Source organism: Mchenga conophoros, linkage group LG9, assembly GCF_057382185.1.
Source record: "Mchenga conophoros isolate Kocher_MC1m ecotype Shallow Benthic linkage group LG9, M_conophoros_male_GT1.1, whole genome shotgun sequence".
In the NCBI taxonomy this organism is placed as follows: domain Eukaryota; kingdom Metazoa; phylum Chordata; class Actinopteri; order Cichliformes; family Cichlidae; genus Mchenga; species Mchenga conophoros.
In genome coordinates, this window is record NC_140534.1 from 488,556 (window position 1) to 503,961 (window position 15,406).

The 15,406-nt window shown below is 42.3% G+C and overlaps 1 pseudogene; it reads left to right on the top strand.

The window, feature by feature from the left end:
- Positions 1–15,406, top strand: part of LOC146566514 (DIS3-like exonuclease 1) — a 38,482-nt pseudogene that overhangs the window by 20,518 nt on the left and 2,558 nt on the right.

Here is a 15,406-nt window from a genome sequence, read left to right on the forward strand (position 1 = left end):
ACTGATGTCTGACATTTAACCCCACAGGTCGTATTGTAGGGATCCTGCAGAGGAACTGGAGAGACTACGTGGTAACTTTCCCCACTAGGGATGGGATTCAGTCCTAGAGCAGGAATTCCCAGCGGATACTGACCATACCTTGGGACCAGCGTATTCCTAAAATCCGCATCAGTACTCAACAGGCTGAAGCTCTGCAGGTCTGACTTGACTTACATCTATAGGTTGATTTTATTTTCATGATGTACATTATGGCTTAGTCACATGAGTAAAAATAGGACGGCACCTGCCTTGTAACAAAGAAAAAACGCTGCTTTTCCAGTGATTGCAGTGAATATTTTGCATTCAGCGTTCAATTACAAGTAGTTACGGCAACCAACTGGTCGATCAAAGGTTGAGAATACAACACTGTCAACCTCTGGATGAACGCTTTCAAGGTGATTGCCTTGAAAAGCAGGACTCTATCTCCAGACCATCTTATCACCATTTGATTGGTGTTTTGCACCCTTTAAATAAAAGTAACTGACTGAGAGTAGTTGCAGAATTAGTCCCCGTCTTCCAAAGAAGCATTTCAAAGCCAACAATATTGCAAATTCATTGCACATAGCAACACCGATCTTGTTTGCGCTCCAGTCTCTAGTGTTACTATAGCATTATGCTTTTGTCTCATAGTGTGACCAGTGTTTACTAAGTGCTGTCTCATTTCTATCCCTGTCTTCTCATCCTCACCTAGGACCACAGAGTTGTGGTGCGCATTGATTCATGGGAAAGCACGTCATTCTATCCCAACGGCCATAGTGTACGGGTTTTGGGTCGAGCTGGAGAGCTTGAGACTGAGGTCCAGACCATCCTCCTAGAGAACTGCATCCATATTCTTCCTTTCTCAGACGCACAGGTGAGAGCACCTACGTTAGAGATAAATTCAAGTTTTTACATCTCTAAAAGGCAAATTCCACAAGCCTATATAGTATGTTTCACCTTTCGTATTTAGCTGTTGTGAACCCATCAGCAATTATTGTGAATATAAATATTATGATAAAATGTGATTTTTTTTGATGTCTATAAATTGCAATTAAACAGTTAAATTCAACCATAATTGACGCAAATGGTGGCAAATACCCATCTACACAGTTTGGAAATACTTTGGTGAGTAATTTGCTTCATCCTGTGTGATAAAACTTGCAGGATTCTAGTAAGTTAAGTAATTTCAGAAAATATGTTTTTGTTACTAATTCCCAGCTCTGGTTGTACTTTGGATGTAGGTTTTTGATTGTTAAGGATTAATAAGCTTCAGAATTGTCCAAAAACAGCTGGACATTATTAAAACATTATTACCAAATCACCAAGCAGTGAAAGAACCCTAGCAGCTCCATATACCAAAAGCTTGGGGAAAAAAAGAGTCTGGACTTTTTCTTGAAGATGTTTCACCTCTCATCTGAGAGGTTTCTTCAGTTCTAGGAGAAACTGGTGCAGAGTCCCAGATTTTAAGCCCTATGGGAGTGTCCCCCAGGAGAGATGGACCCCCTAATGATCCTCTACCTAATCACACGAGCCAAGGTGTGAAAATGGGTGTGGGTCACAATCAGCCAAGTATTCGGGTGAACCCACTGTGAATCCTAGCCCCAGCCTATCATGTGATTTCCTGAGGTCAGATGGCCCAGGATGTGAGTGGAAGCGTCTGGGAAGGGATCTCAAAACTGGATTATAGATGGCAGACAGTTGGTGTCGTAAGCCGCTGCCTCTGTTCAAAGATGGTCGCTCACAGTGGACATAGATGCCTCTTTTACTTCTCTTTCAAACTATGTCTTCTGACAGCTGAGTCTTGTCTCATTTTAAGAGCTTCCTTTACATGTGTGTGTTCCCTCTTTTTTCCTTCAGGCTTAGAGGGAACATGTTCTGCCCGGTGGTGTAGGGTCCTGATTACTCAAAGTTTGTGTTCCAGAGGGTGATGGGAGTCAAACAGGAGGTACTGGTCCGTGTGTGTGGGCTTCCAGTAAACTTCATGTTGAGGTTTCCGTTCTCTTTAATGCGCACGGCAAAGTCCAGGAATGGCATACTGTTATCCTTTGTGTCTTCCCTGGTGAACTTTGTTTTTATCCACAGCGTTGATGTAAACAGTGAAGGATTCTACTTCCTGGGTTTTGATTTTGACCCATGTGTCATCAACATATCTGTACCAGTGGTTAGGTACTGTCCCTTTAAAAGAGCCAACAGCCTTTCTTTCCACCAGTTACTCCTAGACCTGAAGAAGCTTCTGACAGGTGAAACGTCTTCAAGGAACTTATAGAAGTTTGGACGCTTTTCTTTCCAAGCTCCTTAGACTACGATGACCTGGATGACTGAGAACCTTCACAGACTTATATGACCAAAAGGTTTGCAAGTTGACAGCTCGGTCCATAATAACCCTTAATGTGGTCACCCTACTGTCAGCTTACTTGGCTAAGCTCTTTCAGGACATTGGCCACCTGCTTGATAAGGGCACCTGTATGCATTTTCCCCTTCTCAACCTCATACCAGTGATACTGAGTGGGGTGAGGGAGGAGTAGCTGTCTCTCATTTTTATAGATCCCATACTGGCCCATCAGGCCATTGATGGCAGAACTAGCTTTTCTGTTCCACTACTGGCCATGACCATTGCCTTTGAACATTGACTTGGCGTGATTTTTTTCTTCCACATCCCAAATGGTCAGCACTCTGGGCGTGGCACACGAGTGGCTGATTTAAAATGAAGCAGGTCTCTCTCTGAGAGTCATTGTGAACATTCAGAATGCTAGATCACTTTCTACATGCTCATTTTATGAAGTATTTGAGAGATTCCTTATCTATACTCTGTTTAGGGATGGGTATCGTTTAGGTTTTATCCGATACCGGTACTTTTGAAACTGTGCGGGTGCTTAAATGGTGCTCTAACCGTTGCTTCCTTCTCTCACCCCAACCGGTCGCAGCAGATGGCCCCGCCCCTCCCTGAGCCTGGTTCTGCTGGAGGTTTCTTCCTGTTAAACAGGAGTTTTTCCTTCCCACTGTTGCCAAAGTGCTGCTCATAGGGGGTCATATGATTGTTGGGTTTTTCTCTGTATCTATGAAGCGCCTTGAGGCGACTTTTGTTGTGATTTGGTGCTATATAAATAAAATTGAATTGAATTGAATTGCTTAAAGAATGGAGAACACAAACTTTGTCCAAAAACCTCTTATGTTTTTATTTTTAGCAGTCTCTTTTTTCTGCAAAATGATAACCAAGTTAGCCTTTTCTTTTGATACAACATACCTACTTTGTTTGGAACCGGTGAATAATGGAAAACATGTTTAGCTGTTTGTTTTTTTTGTAAAAAGATAACGGTGTTAGCTTTTTCTGCAGCTACAGGGCATGTATGGTATCACTCTATCAAACAAGAAGACAGTCGCATGTAACTACGACGGTGTTTGCTAGTTCACCTTACATGCATTAATGTAATAACGTGGTTAGCCTACTCAACGTAAATTACACACGAACAACATTAAGCTCCTCACGCAGAGAAGAACGGTTGCTGCTGCATCATCATCCGTCTGCTACACTGGCAGGGCTAGGGGCCAGGACTCTCCTCTTCGGGTTTTTGGGGGATGTTGCTAACTCCAGGTCCAATAACAGGCAACCCACCCGCAGCAGATGTGCTCGGTGTGAAGTCTCGCAGCAAGCTATCAAATACGGCGCATTTCTCTGCTTTTAAAAAAACGCTATTGCGTTGCCAGGTGTTTCATTGGATTCGAGGTGTTACTTCCTTTGCACAGTATCACAGTATCACCTTAAAGCACTTGTTGCTGCTGAGTTTGCATATTTTGCTGTGAAGTACAGCCAGACTTTTGACCGCTTTGCCTTGGACATTTAATCTGTAGCTCTGCTCTCAAAGAACATACGTACCTGGACCCGCCTACTATCCTCGGAAACGTAAAATGATTGGCTAGAATCCAAAGTGTATGACATCTCAAGAAAAAAAAAAGCCACCCGTATCCGGTATACCCGCACCCAATGTTCCCTCTAATTTTTCATGTGTCTGAGCGAACACAGAAACTCCCTGAGCGATCCCTTGGACCACTGTGAGCAACAGCAGACGTGTGCACTGTGGTGACGCCAGCATTGAATCCATGCAAGTTACATGGTTTATTAAAATAATAAAATTACAGCATTTACATTTATGTTAGACTACTTTTAATTAACTATTTTAGCCCACTTACAATGAAAATTTAAAAAAACAAAACAAAAAAATCTTGTTCATGACCTGTGTAGCATGTTAACACTATTGGAAGTAAAAATAACTTGAACTCCAATTTTGAAAACACAAGTTTCTTTTGTTTTTTTTTCATAAAGCTCTGACTTGTATTATGAGTCTGTGGTCTGGGAGAGAGTCTGTAACTCTGTCTGCAAAATACAGTAAATAATGACCAATGTTGGGTAATTAATTATATAGTTACTTCTTCAAAAAAGTAACTGAGTTATGCAAACAACAAAGTTTTTTGCAGCTGTTTACCTAAAAATGCAGCCAAGGCGTTTTTTTAAATAAACATTTTAAATTATTTAGAGAACAATCATCAAATTGCATCAAATCTGATGCCACACAAATTATTTGTGCCACTCCAAAAATAATTTCTGTCAACTATGAGATGAAGGAGAACAACAGCCTGATACCTGCAGGCCTGACAGCAGCAGATGTGTCACTGCTGTAACACCTGTAACACTCAGCAGTCGCCTCATTGTTCTGACACACACTAAACGTCGCCACGCCGCTTTGCTCGCTAAAACACCGGTGTCGGCACATAAGGACGCTGTCAGAGCCTGTCAACGACATTGATTAGCTGCGTATATACGAATGTGAATCGCATTACTGGCTGGATCCCATACGGGAGCAGCCAGTCACTGACTAACACTGCAAAACAGACTTGTTAAAGTATTGATTTTAATTTCAATTCAGGTTAGATTTTTTTTTTTTTGTGCGCAACGCAGATTTTCTGTGCGCAGAGACCGTGCCAGCAGTGCGCAATTGTGCACACACACAGCTTCGAGGGAACATTGCCGGTACCCATTCCTAACTCTGTTCCACATGTGTTATGTTTCCTTCAGGATTAGCTAAATAAGAGAGGATTATTTTCCATTTATTAAACTGCATTTAGCTACTCTTTCGTATCACATTTACTTTGGGAATGCACCAATTGGTCCACATCCTGTTTATGCAGGGCCCACTTTTAAACGGTAAATTGCTGAAAATGTAGCCATATATAGCGCTTTTCTGTGTCTTGCACTCCTTTGCATAGATTGAAGCATCTGTGTGTTCCTGTTTTGTTGAGTGTATCTGTCTGTGTGGCTGTTGAAGGCTACTGAGAGTGTGACCTTCACAGTTCACCAGAGGACCATCTATTACATTTGTTAGGTTATGCGTTTTTGATATTATTGCATCCTCACTGGCACACTCAGTCCTTAGTGTGGGCTTACCCTGCTCCATACCTTGTTAAGGATAAAGAACTTACAACCTGGAAGTAGATTATATCTCCCATAGTGAGATACAGAGAATGGTTGCTTACCAGGGTAACTCTGGTTTTCTGAAACCCAGGTGATGTTTGGTTTTCACCTCCAAACAATCGCAGTCAGAGATCAGGTGAAAGAGGAAAGAGCAGAGAGCGTCAAAATAAAAGGGAAATTATGGGAGCAAACACCAGAGTTTAACAATTGTTCATCACTAAATACAGTACAGATATTTTAATAAGGAGAGGTTATTTGAAAGAATGAAATTGATTTACTGATGAACAGAATTTAAACAGGTGATTTGCCGTTAGACTCAGATGGCCTATCTCAGCGGAACAGAACCCCGTCTGTGAAAAGGATTAGAGCAGGAGCCCCGAGAGCCTGGAAGCTGGTGGTGGAATGGTTGAATGGAGCATGAGTGATGAGATGAGGCGTGTACAAGGAAGAATAACCGAGGACACAGCATGAATGCTGATTGGCCTGGAGAAGGTGATTGGACTAGACCACTTCAGGAACGCCTTTAGCCACACCTCACCAGGTGTAGACAATCGGCAGTTAAACCTAGGCAACACCTGAAGACAACTGCATTTCCACTGTAAGGAGTGTAAGGGTTGCAATGGGCTGTAACAAAGGACAAGCACAGATGAGTCCACTATCATAGACTGGAACATCATTCATAACTTTTTATGTTATAAAGGGGGTGGCAGTAGAGCTTCTGTGATTGGTCACATCAGAGAGTGCTTGGTTATCAGAGAGTTACCATAGTAACCAAAGGTTTTAAAGATTGCAATATAGCTATTGTTGTCCAGAGGGGCCGATGGTGCGATATGGCAGCCTCGCTTCTGTCAGTCTGCCCCAGGGCAGCTGTGGCTACAACTGTAGCTGCCTCCACCAGTGTGTGAATGTGAGAGTGAATGAATAGTGGCATTGTAAAGCGCTTTGGGTGCCTTGGAAAGCGCTATATAAATCCAATCCATTATTATTATTATTATTATTATCAAATCAACAAAATATTAAAGAATCATTAAATATGTGGAATAGTTCATTCTTTCCTTTTTTCATCAGTGGTTTACACACTGGCTTGCAGGCAAAATGTCACTGGTTCGATTGCAACCGGAGATACAAATCAGGGTTGTGCCTGGAAGGGCATCTGGTATAAAACTCTGCCGTATCAAAAGATGCTGAGCTATCAGGTGTGGTGACCCCTTGTGACAAGGGAGCAACTGAAAGTGAAACACTGTTTTGCTTTGTCTTTGTGTAAAGTGTCCTTGAGTGTTTTGAAAGGCGCTTAATAAAATGTATTATTATTATTATTATTATTATTAATGTTTTGTATAGAATCATAACAAAATGTGAAAAGTTCAAAAGACTATGCGGCTGCTTAGCTGTGCCTGTCCGTCTGCCATCAGCTGAGAGAGATGCCGGTCAACTCTCTGGAGAAGCCGTGGACGGTAGACCCCTCTGAGGTGGCAGAGCGGCGGGATCTTAGGGACAGTCGCCTGGTGTTCAGCATCGATCCACGCGGCTGTGAAGATGTAGACGACACGCTGTCTGTACACAAGCTCCCCAACAGAAGGCTGGAGCTGGGAGTTCACATTGCTGATGTCACTCACTTTGTCAAAGAGGGTTCGCTCACAGACTTGGAGGCACGTTCAAGGTGAGGAACTGGTTGGAGTGGTTGGGTAGAGTAGGTGGGATATAAAAGGATAAAAGAAAATTACAGCATCTTGCATAAGTGTTCAGAGGAACTTTCAGAAGTACAAAGAGGCAAGAAAGTTGTTGCCTGAATTAATGTTGCATCAGCAGCATGCCTTGTAGCGCAATTATAAATAACACAGAGGGCCACCTTAAATAAGGCTCGTGTCTGATGTGAAGCATTAAGCCTTAAATGTCTATCATTTAATCACATGTAGAAGGACTTCACAGGGTCCATGATGGCTTTGAAAGTATCACTGGCACCAGGAATTGAACCAATGGTCAGCACGTTGTTGGTTCAATCCCTGGTGCCTTCGGGCTTCATGTTAAAGTCACCTTGCACAAAATACTTAACCCCCAAATTTCCCTGGATGCATCCGTTAGTGTGAGTGTGCATGTGAGAGAAAATGCTTAAAGGTATAGACTAACGCGCTGTATGAATATGTGTGCGAATGGACGAATGCTGGTCGTGCTAAAAGGTGGTTGGGGTTCTCACAGTAGAGAACTGCTACACACAGAACACAGTGGTCCATGTTGTTACGAAGAACTTGTGCTCATTTTGAGTACGATGCCATTAACAGGACAGGGGAATGTTTCCGCTGTGGGAAAGCCTGAGTGATTTTCACTGTGGCCTTCATAAACATATATTACTACGGGACATGGCAGCCATACTTGTACACAACATTCAACCAGAAGGTCATGCAGCAAAAAAAGGAAAAATGAGTCCGCTTCCAACTAAATTAGTTTTATTCTACTGAGTGGTAGAAGTAAAGAACAGTGTGTCACACATCATTTGTTTTCAGATCCCCTTTGTACAGTTACGGGTGTCAGGAAAACACCGGAGGTCACATGATGGCATGTGACCTTGAGTACCTGATGTTAATGGTTTGTCTATAATTGGCTTTCAGTGCATCTTATTAATAAAGAGGATGATGATACAAGACAGTTGAACCACAGTAATAGAACAAGAAGATATTCATCTGTGTTTATGTCCAGATATATGCACATGTTCTGATTTATTTATTTATTTTGTGCTGTATTGTACAAATGAATAAAACTGAGTTTAAAATATCTGCAGTAAATGAAGTGAAGGTCGGGGCTGCAAAAGTAATGCTTGCACTTGATCTCCACAAATTTTCCTTCCTGGGAACATGCAGCGATGACACCATGTGACAGGGAAGCAGCCCAAAAAAATTTGTGTCACAGCTGAACGGCCGACAAATCTGCAGCAAATGCATTCTGCTGTCATCTCGGTGTAATCTCGCTATAATCCAAAATCTCTACGGAATTCTTTCAGCACCTTGTTGAGTCTTGGAAGTGAAGAAAGGAGTGTTCAGAAGGCAGAAGTGTCTAACCCAGTGCTAATAAAATGTATCTGATAAAGTGTAGTCTGCAGATAAATTAGTAAGAAGGTCCATGAAGTGCATGTCGTTTTTTAAAGGCAGCAGCAGCAGCAGCAGCAGCAGCATGTACAGAAGATGATTGAGAGCCGAGTGAGGAGAGAAACTCCGTGTAGACTGTTAACAACGTGCACTTATAAAATAATACTGAAATCTTACTATATATTTTTTATGTTGTGATTTTTAATGTAGTTTTGGTCCTCTGCTTTCTCTCTGACTTACTCTAAAATTCCATTTTACATTTCATAGCTGTCCACAAAGCAGCGTGCAGATCACCCACCTGTCCAGCTCGCCTCCACACTTTAAAGAAGTAAATTAAAATCTCATGATTGTGGTTTGAAGCCTTAAATTCTATTTCAGAAAATGGGGAATATTTATTAAATCATAAGAAAAACATTTTGCTTATTTATTTCATCCTTCCTGACTTATTAATAAACAGAAGGATGAAAATGACAAAGGTGGAACAAACTCTGAATATTTAGTACTTATTTTCAAATTATGTCTCACTTTTGATTAGAAAGAAGATGATAAAGCTGCTGCTTTGATCTCATTGCCTTTTTATATTTATTATGTCACTTCTTAAGGGCTACAACCTACTACCTGGCAGACCGCAGGTACGACATGCTGCCTGCTATTCTCAGCGCAGACCTTTGCTCACTGCTGGGAGGTGCTGACAGGTTAGTAGACTTCCCATCACACGTTTCATTTTCATATGCTTAAAATGCATGCTAGTTGTGTAACTGACACTTTCAAATTCAGGTATGCAATGAGCGTGCTTTGGGAGCTTGACGCAGAATCCCTTGAAGTCCAAGAGGTCTGGTATGGTCGTACACTCATCCGCTCCTCCTATCAGCTCCACTACGAGCTGCTCAGGCGCTCCTCAACGGAGAACAGGTTGAGGTAGCGGAACTGGCCAACCTGGGTCCTCAGGAAAAGGGTTCTAAGCTAGCTCAACTCACTGAGGCACTTGAGATGCTCACACATGTAGCCAGACATCTTCGGGCAAAGAGGGACAGAGGAGGAGCGCTGGAGCTGGAAGGAGTGGAGGTATGATTGGTTTCTTGTATCTTCATAGAGTATTTTGTGTGTTTTGGTAATGTGTGTACTTAACAGTAAGACTATATAAATAAAGACTGCAAACATTTAAGGTTCATGTTCTTAATTGAAAGCGTAAGCATGTTATAGCTGAGTGTCTAACCCTAACACATCGTCACTACTGACGTCTAACATACGACACAAAATGATTCAATGAATCTGAAGTGAATCAAACAAAGTAAACCGTGCACATAGCTTCAGTGGAGAGAAATCCATTCTGCACATTAAAAACTGGAACCACTATCTTTCTCGCACATTTCAGCTGCAGAAGATTCTCCCTTCTAAGCTTCTGTCTAAGTGAAAGTTTGACTTAACCTCTGTGTTTGGTCATTTTGTCAGATGACATCATGGTTAGAAAATTCAGTATCAGTCACCCCGAAACACTTCATACAGCCGAGGGGAGGAAATCAGGTCAAAAGACACCTGTGGAAAAGGGCCAGGGATTAATGATAACTAATGATTAAATGGAGATTGGTCTATAAACATGTAGTCAGTGATAATGATGACAAAGAGGTGATGATGATGTTCGGCGTCATCATGAGAATCCCCCAGCTGCCACGGTCTATTGCAGCATAACTAAGGGAGGATTCAGGGTCACCTGGTCCAGCCCTAACTATATGCTTTAGCAAAAAGGAAAGTTTGAAGCCTAATCTTGAAAGTAGAGATAGTGTCTGTCTCCTGAATCCAAACTGGAAGCTGGTTCCACAGAAGAGGGGCCTGAAAACTGAAGGCTCTGCCTCCCATTCTACTTTTAAATACTCTAGGAACAACAAGTAGGCCTGCAGAGCGAGAGCGAAGTGCTCTAATAGGGTGATATGGTACTACAAGGTCATTAAGATAAGATGGGGCCTGATTATTTAAGACCTTGTATGTGAGGAGCAGGATTTTGAATTCTGGATTTAACAGGAAGCCAATGAAGGGAATCTGCTCTCTCTTTCTAGTCCCTGTCAGGACTCTTGCTGCAGCATTTTGGATCAGCTGAAGGCTTTTCAGCGAGTTTTTTGGACATCCTGATAATAATGAATTACAGTCGTCCAGCCTGGAAGTAATAAATGCATGAACTAGTTTTTCAGCGTCACTCTGAGACAGGATATTTCTAACTTTAGAGATGTTGCACAAATGGAAGAACGCAGTCTTACATATTTGTTTAATATGTGCATTGAAGGACATGTCCTGGTCAAACATGACTCCAAGGTTCCTCACAGCGTTACTGGAGGCCAAGGTAATGCCATCCAGAGTAAGAATCTGCTTAGATACCATATTTCTAACATGTTCAGGACTCAGTACAATAACTGAATGAATTTAGACGCAGGAGTCTTCCAGGTCTTTATGTTTAGTTTGGTTTTTTGCTGTGTTATTTACAGAATTACAGATGGATACCATATATTTCTTTTCATCGATAATAAATTATAGTACGGTCTAATAGAGACGTTATTTTTAAAATCAGGCGTCTAAGCAGAACACGTTCCTCAGCAGAAAACATTTTATCAGAAAGTCATTTCAGTGAGAATATTGGAATAAAGAAACCAAGCACTCCACTGTGAAACCACTGACAGTTTTCACATTAGATCACAGCCATTTATCTACAGCGGCTGGTCGGCCATCTGTTAAAACCTCATATGGACAATTCCTGTTGTTCTATAAGATGCTCTCTAATAGGATGTCTTGGATTTATTTATTATTCAGTTATTGCATTCCTGTTATGGCTGTACGCACACAGAATATTGATATGAAGTAAAAATGATTCTCTCGGGTTGCTTCTGGGATAGTGGAAAAACCAATATATTTCTAAAAGTGTGTTTAATGATTGAGCTGCCACCCAAAAATCAAGTTCTTATCTTGACAAAGCTGGATTATTGACCGCTGGTGAAACATCTGTTGTCCTGAAGGATAAGGACAACAGATGTTTCATCTTGATCTATTATATAAAACGGCCAAAACTGTGTTCAAATCCAAACTTTCTGGCTTCTTTTGGTTCCTGCTGAAGTACTTTGGGTCCCCTCAGTTCATCCTTAGTCTGAGAAAAGTTTTGTTCTCTCTTTAAGGCACATTTCCTTTGAGCTAACTTAAACTCTGATTGGCTGTCCACTATAAACAAAAAGCATGAACAGCAGATCGGTGGAGTTTCTGTGCCCATGAGCAGAGCTGTGTGCCTGTTAGGGATATGTGTTCTTACTGGTATGATAGAGAGCTGAACGTAGGAAAGACAGTAGACTGTTTTCAGGTTGAGATTCATTCACATTTGGTTCTCCGTGCAGCATTTGTTCCGGTGGAATGGTGCATGTTCAACTGAGTTAAAGTAAACTGTAGTAAAATGTGGCCCACTGATGCATTTTCATATTCTTTTTCATTGAAGTCACGTTAGAAGCATTTTCCCTTTTCAGGTGGGTGCCCAGCTGGATGAGGAGAGGAACATTACGGCCCTGGTCCCTCGTCAGCCCCTGGAGGTCCATGAGACCGTGGCAGAGTGCATGATTTACGCCAACCACTGGGTGGCCCGCAAGATCCAGGAAGCTTTCCCCAACCAGGCCCTTCTAAGGTGTCACCCACCACCACAACAGGAGCTATTCAACCAGCTGGTGGACACTGCAAAGGCCAAAGGTTTCACCATTGACACCAGGTAATGTTTTTGACTGTTCAGTATAGAAACTGAGGAAATGCATATTGTAGTCCAACGCACATCATGTTCAGACACACAAGTGTGTGAACCTGAAATGTTTGATAACACGGGGACACACTCAGGTGTCACATGAGCAGTCAGACAAGAAGAAGACATGTTCCTTCAGCTCAGGTTGAGGTTGAAGCCAAATATGCTTCCAAACCAAAGACTACAACATATGATGAAGCATATCTTGCCTTTGGCTTCAGCTTCACAACAGCTGTCGTGGCAAGGTCGGTCTCCCCGACAGAATTAGTTTCCCCTGCGTCGGGAGCACACGCTGGGCTGTCCAAATCACGGACAAACAGGATCCCACATTCTTGATTTTCAGTTCACAAACACTTCTTATAACGACTAACTACTCCTGAAACTTTGGAGGTTTTAGCTCTTTACACAGTAAAGTTACAGGAGAAATATAATTATCAGGCAAAATGTCCTTCGTTTGTTAAAATAATCCCGTCTGATACCACGAGAGGACAATAAATATTTCATTTTCTGTTGTAACCCTTAAACTGAATGGTAATGTAACGACACTCAGGTTTCACTTTTTTACAAAACTAAAACATCACTACTTCCACGTCTGACTGTTTGTAATGGAGGCGGCGTAACCTGGATCCACACTCCGTGCCCAGCGAACGCTCGCCACGCAGGGGGAACACATGCTGTCGGCGATGCCGACCTCGGCACAACGCTGATCCTGCCGCAGTTTGTTCCCCGGTTCAAATCCCGGACAAACAGGATCCCACAGCTGTTTATGCTTTTAAACCCGTTTTGCACAGAGAGCAGTGTTGAATATTCTCACACGGGAACAAAACAAACAACTCAAATAATTAAAGATGGTTTGTTTTTCTGTTTTTTAAAAGAGGCAGTGATTTATTTAATTACAACCTGTAATCTATTACAGTTAACTTTTATTTGTTTAACTGTTTACAAAAGGTCTGAGGATCTGAGGCGTGGAATGAACTGCAATGGAGTTTGAAAACAAAATATGAATGTGCGGTTGGAGGATTGTGGGGGGGGGGGTTAAACCAACAGCAGAACCGGTCCCAGGACAAGAGACATGGTGATGCAAGTAGCTTTGTGTCACTGACTGCTGAGATGAGAGGCCTCACTCATCCCTGGTTTCTGGCTCTGTTCCTTCAGGTCCAACAAGGCTTTAGCTGCCTCACTGGACCGAGCTGTGGACCCACAGGACCCCTTGGTGAACAGGTTGTTCAGAATGATGGCCACCACTGCTATGTCACAGGCTCTGTACTTCTCCACTGGTGCTCATCCTCAAGACCAATACTACCATTATGGTACGATACCGCTGCACAGCTTTTATTGGCTGCACTAGAGTTTCAGTGTGACTGTGGGTCAGTCCATCCATCACACGTCTGCACACACTTGTCCAACGTCTGTTGTTTGTGAAGAATTATTCGACTGAGAACTAGAAAGAAGGCTAACGTGCTGATATTTGCTTCGTTGTCGTAGGTCTGGCTCTGGATCGCTACACACACTTTACCTCACCCATCCGTCGGTACGCAGACATTGTCGTGCACCGCCTTCTTACCGCAGCCCTGCACATGCAGAGGGGCGTTGTATCTGGTAAAGCACCAGCCAGTAACAAAGAAGTGGAGGAAATGGCTCACCATGTCAACAGCAAGAACAGGGTCAGGGGTGTTTTATTGTTTGTGTTTTTCAATGATTCACCTCTTACTCTATTAACAGAAGCTGTGCTGACGTCTGTGTTTCATTTGCAGGCAGCACAGGCAGCCCAAATGCGATCCACAGCACTGTTTCAGTGTCTGTTTTTCAGAGAACGAGACCCTCAGACAGACCCGTGCTGTGTGGCTGACGCTGTTGTCTACTCCATTCGAGACAACGGTGTCTTGGTGTTTATCCCAGAGTAAGAACCTTCAGTCCTGTGTTTTGTTCTGCAGTCTTCTTCTTTTCCTTTGTTTAATGGAGCTGTACAGCAGCTCACAGACGGCCAACCACTCGTGTATTTTTAATAGACGAATTCAAAGTTTATGACAATGAATGAATTTGTTGGAAGATGTAATTGCACGCTAATCAATGTATATTTAACAGTATACACGCTAGTTTTATTTTCTCTTAAAAAACCTCAAAATGAGTTTTAAATTGTATAAATTTACTAAACTAATTCCTTAAACATTTATTGTGAGCAGGGAAAATCGGCTAAAACCCCGAATCTTTTCTCTACCAGGCTTTAAATAAGTTAATTGCATTGCTGAAGTTGAGTCTGTGGGGAGGGACGGTGCTTTGGAGCCAGCCTTGTGTTTGTGGCACTTCTACGTTAGCTTAGCTAACCTCTGGAGGTTGCTGCTTGTTTATTGCAAGGAAAGTGTAATTTAATAACATCAGTGTTCTCCATGCTTGTGGTGTTACAGGGATATGCAATATTAACAGTTTATTAAAATGTAACCTGTGGTCATTTTGAGAAGGCTGTAGAATCCATGTAATGATTAAAATCACAGGGCGCAAAGCAGGTTGAGTAATATCACTGAGTAAGTAAGGCTGCCTCTGACCACAGCCATGTTGTTCACAGGTATGGTGTGAGGGGGCCTGTGTATCTGAAGAACAAAGAGGGCCTGGTGGTGGTAGCGGGACAGGACGGCAGCTGTGATTGGCAGGGTGGCACTGTGCGAAAATACCCGGACCGCATTACCACCACCTCCAGCTGTGGCACCTCCACCTTCAAACTGTTTGACCACATCACCGTAAGTCACAGAAAACGCTAATCAATCATTTTAGAAGGTTTCCAGCAATGCAGCGCCTAAAGGCGACGATTCCAAATATATATGCATGAGTGTATATGAATCACAGGTTCATACGACTACTGGATCTTTTGTGGTCCAACATTAAGAGACGTTTTATGATCTTGTTGTGATAAAGTGTTGTGTGGTTGCTGCTTTGTTAGCTAATCTCAAGGTAACAAAACGTCAGTAAGATGAATGAGACGAAAATGATTCCTGAAAATAAATCATTTAAAGTTATTCAGTTTATTGTTTTTAAATATTATATGAAAACAAAAACATAAGTGTGGGGGGGAGGCTCTCCTCCAAG